This window comes from Ranitomeya imitator, chromosome 6 (genome assembly GCF_032444005.1).
Source record: "Ranitomeya imitator isolate aRanImi1 chromosome 6, aRanImi1.pri, whole genome shotgun sequence".
In the NCBI taxonomy this organism is placed as follows: domain Eukaryota; kingdom Metazoa; phylum Chordata; class Amphibia; order Anura; family Dendrobatidae; genus Ranitomeya; species Ranitomeya imitator.
Window position 1 is genome coordinate 85,481,686 of NC_091287.1, and position 6,134 is coordinate 85,487,819.

Below are 6,134 nucleotides of genomic sequence, written 5' to 3' on the forward strand. Positions count from 1 at the left end.
GAGTTATAAGGCTTGGTTCGCATTGCGTTTGGGCAATCCGTTTAACGGATCTGTTACTTAGCGGCATTAACGCTATGTAACTGATACGTTAGCGCGCCCATAGACTTCCATTATTGTAACGCATCTTAATGCATGTCAAAAATCGGCATGCGTTAGCGATGATGTGTTACTTTGTGACGCATCCTCGCACGCGGTCAACCGCGTTTTCAGGTACGTTAGGTCTAATGCACAGAGAACGGACGCGTTCCCTGTGCATAAACCTCTATTGCTAATGCATGCCAACGCAATGGTACCATGCGTTAGCACGATTGAAGAAAAAAGAGATTTTGTGCATCAGCGTTAGCGCATCCTTTTAATGGATCTGTTTCCAACACTGTATCACTTACTGGGCTGCATGCTGCAGTTTAGATAAAATAAGTTTTATCTGCTGCAAATCAAGTAGTTCTCTGAATGCTAAGTTCTGCATTATCCCATCCATAGAAAGAAGGAATATAAACCTGCTCACCCATGATGCATAAACCAATATTCGGAAGCACGGACACGCTGTGTCCAAGCGTACAAAGTCCAAAGAAGAAGAGAATGTCCAGCTTCACCGAATCCGTAAGGCCAGTCTCACACGTACAGATAATTCCGGTACCTGAAAAATCGGTACCGGAATTATCCGTGTCCGTGTGCTCACGTGGCACATCAGTGTGGCACACGTGCGGCATCCGTGTGCCGACTGGGTACCACACGCATCGTGCAGGAGACAGTGCTACAGTTAAGCGCTGTCCCCTGCATCTGGTGCTGAAGCCCCATTCATTTCTTCTCTCCAGCAGCGTTCGCTGGAGATAAGGAATTAATAAAAATTTTTTTTTTTTTTTTAAATAAACTTGCCGGTAATCTGCCCCCTCCCACCCCCTAGGCGCCCCGCCCGCTGGCATTAAAATACTTACCCAGCTCCCTCGGTAGTTGCATCCTCTCAGCATCGCAGCTCTTCCTGTATGAGCGGTCACGTGGTGCCGCTTATTACAGTAATGAATATGCGGCTCCACCCCTATGGGTGGTGGAGCCGCATATTCATCACTGTAATGTGAACAGGCTCCAGCCAAAGAAACATATAAGTTGAAAAACGATAAAGGTTGCACAATTAATTACCAAGAATGATTACTCTAGAACATTGAAAATGCATTACCGCCATAGAAAATAGGAAAAAAGGGCAATATAATGTACACATGAAATATTTATCTGCAGAAAATTGCTATGAAAAAAGGAAGGTACTTCGAGCATAAATTGGCCAATATATGTGAGCCCAATTGCCACGTCAAGGCATCCTTCGTAATTGGGTCCCTGTCCTGTTTTGTCACCTCTCCTGGGCAAAAAAAAGCCTACAATTTATGGGTCCTCTTCAAGGAGTGCCTTAATTTCTCCGTTGTTTTTATAGAACCAATTTTGGTTACTTCAGGCTGCTGGACCGGGATGCTCCAGGGCAGTATTGTAAATAGCATCTTTAAGGCTGCCGTCACACTAGCAGTATTTGGTCAGTATTTTACATCAGTATTTGTAAGCCAAAACCAGGAGTGGAACAATTAGAGGAAAAGTATAACAGAAACATATGCACCACTTCTGCATTTATCACCCACTCCTGGTTTTGGCTTACAAATACTGATGTAAAATACTGACCAAATACTGCTAGTGTGACCAGGGGTGGATTAAGGGTAGCCACAGCCCCGGGCTGTTCAGACACTGTGGGCCCCCCCCCGGTCACAGGGCTGCCACTAGAAATTTTGGGGCCCCATACTGGCAAAATTTTCGGGGCCCCCTTGAAACTCCGCCCAGGCTCCACTCCAGCACCGCCTCCAGGCTCCACCCCACGAACTGTCCACAGTCCCACCGCTCTCTCTTGGAAAATCTCCACTTCTCACCTATCACACATTGACAGTTCCCATCACCAGATCACACATATAGCCGGCAGCTTTTGTTTTGGCCAAAAGATTTTTTAAGCCACCACCATAACACTGTAGACACTTTTGGCCGGGCCCTACTCTACTGTAACCTACTAAATATTTGTTAAAATATGCAATACAATTTAGGTATATTTTTATTTATTTTTCAATTTTTAAAATGACCTATAATATCACATACAAGGAACAAATACCACCGCACTATGACCAGATGACATATTACCACCACAGTGATCGAATAATATAAAATACAAGGAATACCGCTACACCATGACCAGACCGCATATAACCACAAATGACTGAATACTACAATACTGATCAGTAATAAAAAAAAAACCACAATACTATCACCATCAGTGCCATTATACACAGGAGATCTGTAATTAGTAAGCAGTGTCTATGTACAGGTAATACAGTGATCACCGGTGACATTATACACAGGAGCTCTGTATATAATGTATAGGTAATACAGTGATCACTGGTGACATTGTACACAGGACCTCTGTATATAGTATACAGTGTATAGTGTCAGTGTATAGGTAACACTGACTCACCAGTGACGTCTCTAGGTGAAGTCCTTCATCTTTCATCCAGCACAGACCGCCATCACTTCATCCAGCCAGGACTCGTCTCTGCAGGAAATAAAACAGTTATTTCGAGTTCCGCTTGTAGAACACATTACTTAATTTTCCCAACTTCTACATTACACCACATGAAGAAGGCAACATAGTATCACTCTACACAGTAACAGGACCTCCCCCCCATTTAAAACAGTATACTCAAAAAATAAAATAAATACATCACTGCAATAATAATATCCCTTAATTAGCCCCTATGGTAATATTCGCCATCCTAGCCCCCGTGTGTCTCATTCCAGGCTCCAGCCATATGTTCTCCCATCCTGCCGTCATGGGTATCCATTCTGCCCCATATGATCTCCCCATCCTGCCCCATCTGTCTCCATCCTGCCCCATCTGTCTCCAATCTTGCCCCATCTGTCTCCATTCTGCCCCATCTGTTTCCAATCCTGCCCCATCTGTGTCCAGCACTCTGCCCCATCTGTGTCCAATCCTGCCCCATCTGTGTCCAGCACTCTGCCCAGTCTGTGTGCAATCCTGCCCCATCTGTGTCCAGCACTCTGCCCCATCTGTTTCCAATCCTGCCCCATCTCTGTCCAGCACTCTGCCCCATCCCTGTCCAGCACTCTGCCCCATCTCTGTCCAGCACTCTGCCCCATCTCTGTCCAGCACTCTGCCCCATCTCTGTACAGCACTCTGCCCCATCTCTGTCCAGCACTCTGCCCCATCTCTGTTCAGCACTCTGCCCCATCTCTGTCCAGCACTCTGCCCCATCTCTGTCCAGCACTCTGCCCCCCCATGTCCAGCTTTACTGCCCCCCGGCCCCCACCCTGTGTCCAGCTTTACTGCCCCCCGGCCCCCACCCTGTGTCCAGCTTTACTGCCCCCCGACCCCCACCCTGTGTCCAGCTTTACTGCCCCCGGGCCCCCACCCTGTGTCCAGCTTTACTGCCCCCCGGCCCCCACCCTGTGTCCAGCTTTACTGCCCCCCGGCCCCCACCCTGTGTCCAGCTTTACTGCCCCCGGGCCCCCACCCTGTGTCCAGATTTACTGCCCCCCGGCCCCCACCCTGTGTCCAGCTTTACTGCCCCCCGGCCCCCACCCTGTGTCCAGCTTTACTGCCCCCCGGCCCCCACCCTGTGTCCAGCTTTACTGCCCCCCGGCCCCCACCCTGTGTCCAGCTTTACTGCCCCCCGGCCCCCACCCTGTGTCCAGCTTTACTGCCCCCCGGCCCCCACCCTGTGTCCAGCTTTACTGTCCCCCGGCCCCCACCCTGTGTCCAGCTTTACTGCCCTGGGCCCCCCCGCATCGCCGCTCTCAAAAAAAAAAAAAGTTCTACTTACCTGCCGCGCTCCTCTCTCCACGCAGCTGCACCGTGCACTCGCCGGCGACTGACAATGACGTCAGACGCCGGCGACCTGCACGCTGCGGCTGGCTGCTGTTAACTATTGACGTGCGGGCCCGCACGTCAATAGCGTACAGCTGTAGCGCCGGCCGCCGCTAAGGGCCCGGTTCAGCCTGCGGCTGCCGGTAGGGGCCCGGTGAGCAGGTAAGAGGGGGCCCGATGCGTGCCCCCTCTGCTCACCGGGCCCCATACGCCAGTCACGGCTGTAATGCCCTGATGGCGGCCCTGCCCGGTCATGTGACGGGGGTCATGATATACCCGAACCAGATTATTCCAGAAAAATGGCCGGGCCTTACTCTACTGTAACGTATTAAATATTTGTTAAAATCAGCAATACAATTTAGCTATATTTTGACCAAACACATACAAGGGACAAATACCACAACACCATTTCCAGACCACATATTACCACCACATAGTGACTGAATACTACAATACCAATCAGTAATAAAATAAAAAACAAAAACACAATACTATCACCATAAGTGCCAGTACTCACAGGAGATCTGTACTTAGTATGCAGTGTCTGTGTAGAGGTAATACAGAGATCACTGGTGGTATTATATACAGGAGCTCTGTATATAATGTATAGGTAATACAGTGATCACTGGTGACACAGGACCTCTGTATATGGTATACAGTGTATAGTGTCAGTGTATAGGTAACATTGACTCACCAGTGACGCCTCTAGGTGAAGTCCTTCATCTTTCATCCGGCACAGACCGCCATCATTTCTTCCAGCCAGGACTCGTTTCTGCAGGAAATAACAGTTATCTCGAGCTCCGCTTGCAGAACACATTACTTAATTTTTCACAACTTCTACATTACACCACATGAAGAAAAAAAGGTGATATAGTGTCACTCTATACAGTAACAGGACCGCCCCCCCCCATTTAAACAGTGTCCTCAAAAAATAAAATAAATACATCACTGCAGTAATAATATCCCTTAATTAGCCCCTATGGTAATAATATTCCCCATCCTGGCCCCGTTTATCTTATTCCTGGCTCCAGCCATATGTTCTCGCATCCTGCACTCGTGAGTATCCATTCTACATTTCTACCCCATATGATCTCCCCATCCTGCCCCATCTGTCTCCATCGTATCCATCCTGCCCCATGATCCAATCCTGCCCCATGTCTTTCATTTTGCCCCGTGTCTCCAATCATGCCCCGCATCTACATTCTGCCCATGCCTCCAGTCCTGCCCCCAGTGTGTTCAGCATTGCCCCCAGTGTGTCCGACTCCAGCATATTGCCCCAGTGTGTCCAGCAATCTTCCCCAGTATGTCAAGCATAATGCCCCAGTGTGTTCAGCATTGCCCCCAGACAGTGTGTCCAGCAATCTGCCCGGGTGTGTCCAGCATATTACCACCAGTGTGTCCAGCAATCTGCCCCAGTGTGTCCAGCATATTACCCCCAGTGTGTCCAGCAATCTGCCCCAGTATGTCCAGCAATCTGCCCCAGTATGTCCAATTGTCCAGCATTGCCCACAGTGTGTCCAGCAATCTGCCCCAGTGTGTCCAGCATTGCCCCAGTGTCTCCAGCATTGCTCCAGTGTGTCCAGCATTACCCCCAGTGTGTCCAGCAATCTACCTCAGTGTGTCCAGCAATCTGCCCCAGTGTCTCCAGCATTGCCCCAGTGTGTCCAGCAATCATCTGCCCCAGTGTGTCCTCCAGCATTGCCCCCAGTGTGTTCACCGTTAGCTTACCAAAAAAAAACGAGTCTCCTCACCTGACCTGGCGCTCCAGCGGCGAGCTCCCTCCAGCAGCGCACACTCGCCGGCGATTGACAATGACGTCAGACGCCGGCGACGTGTGCGCTGCGCCAGCAGCCGACATCAGCCGCCAGCCTCCAATTGGCTGGTGGCTGTTGTTGTTAACTATTGACGTGCGGCCGCATGTCAATAGGAAACCGGCACAGCGCCGGAAGGGGCCCGGTGAGCAGACGAGACGGAGCCCGATGCGGGCCCCCTCTCTCTGCCCACCGGGTCCGGGGACACATAAATGCCAGCGGGCATTCACAGTCACACTCAGGGGCGGATTATCAGAGGGTCAATCTGTGCGGTAGCCCAGGGCCCCCCCACACCACTGGGCCCTGGGCTACCGCCCATATTGACCCTCTCATAATCCGCCCCTGTAATCTATTCTATTTTAACCTATCAGTGTGATTTAATTGTACACCGCGCTGAATTGCCGGCTTTTCTATAG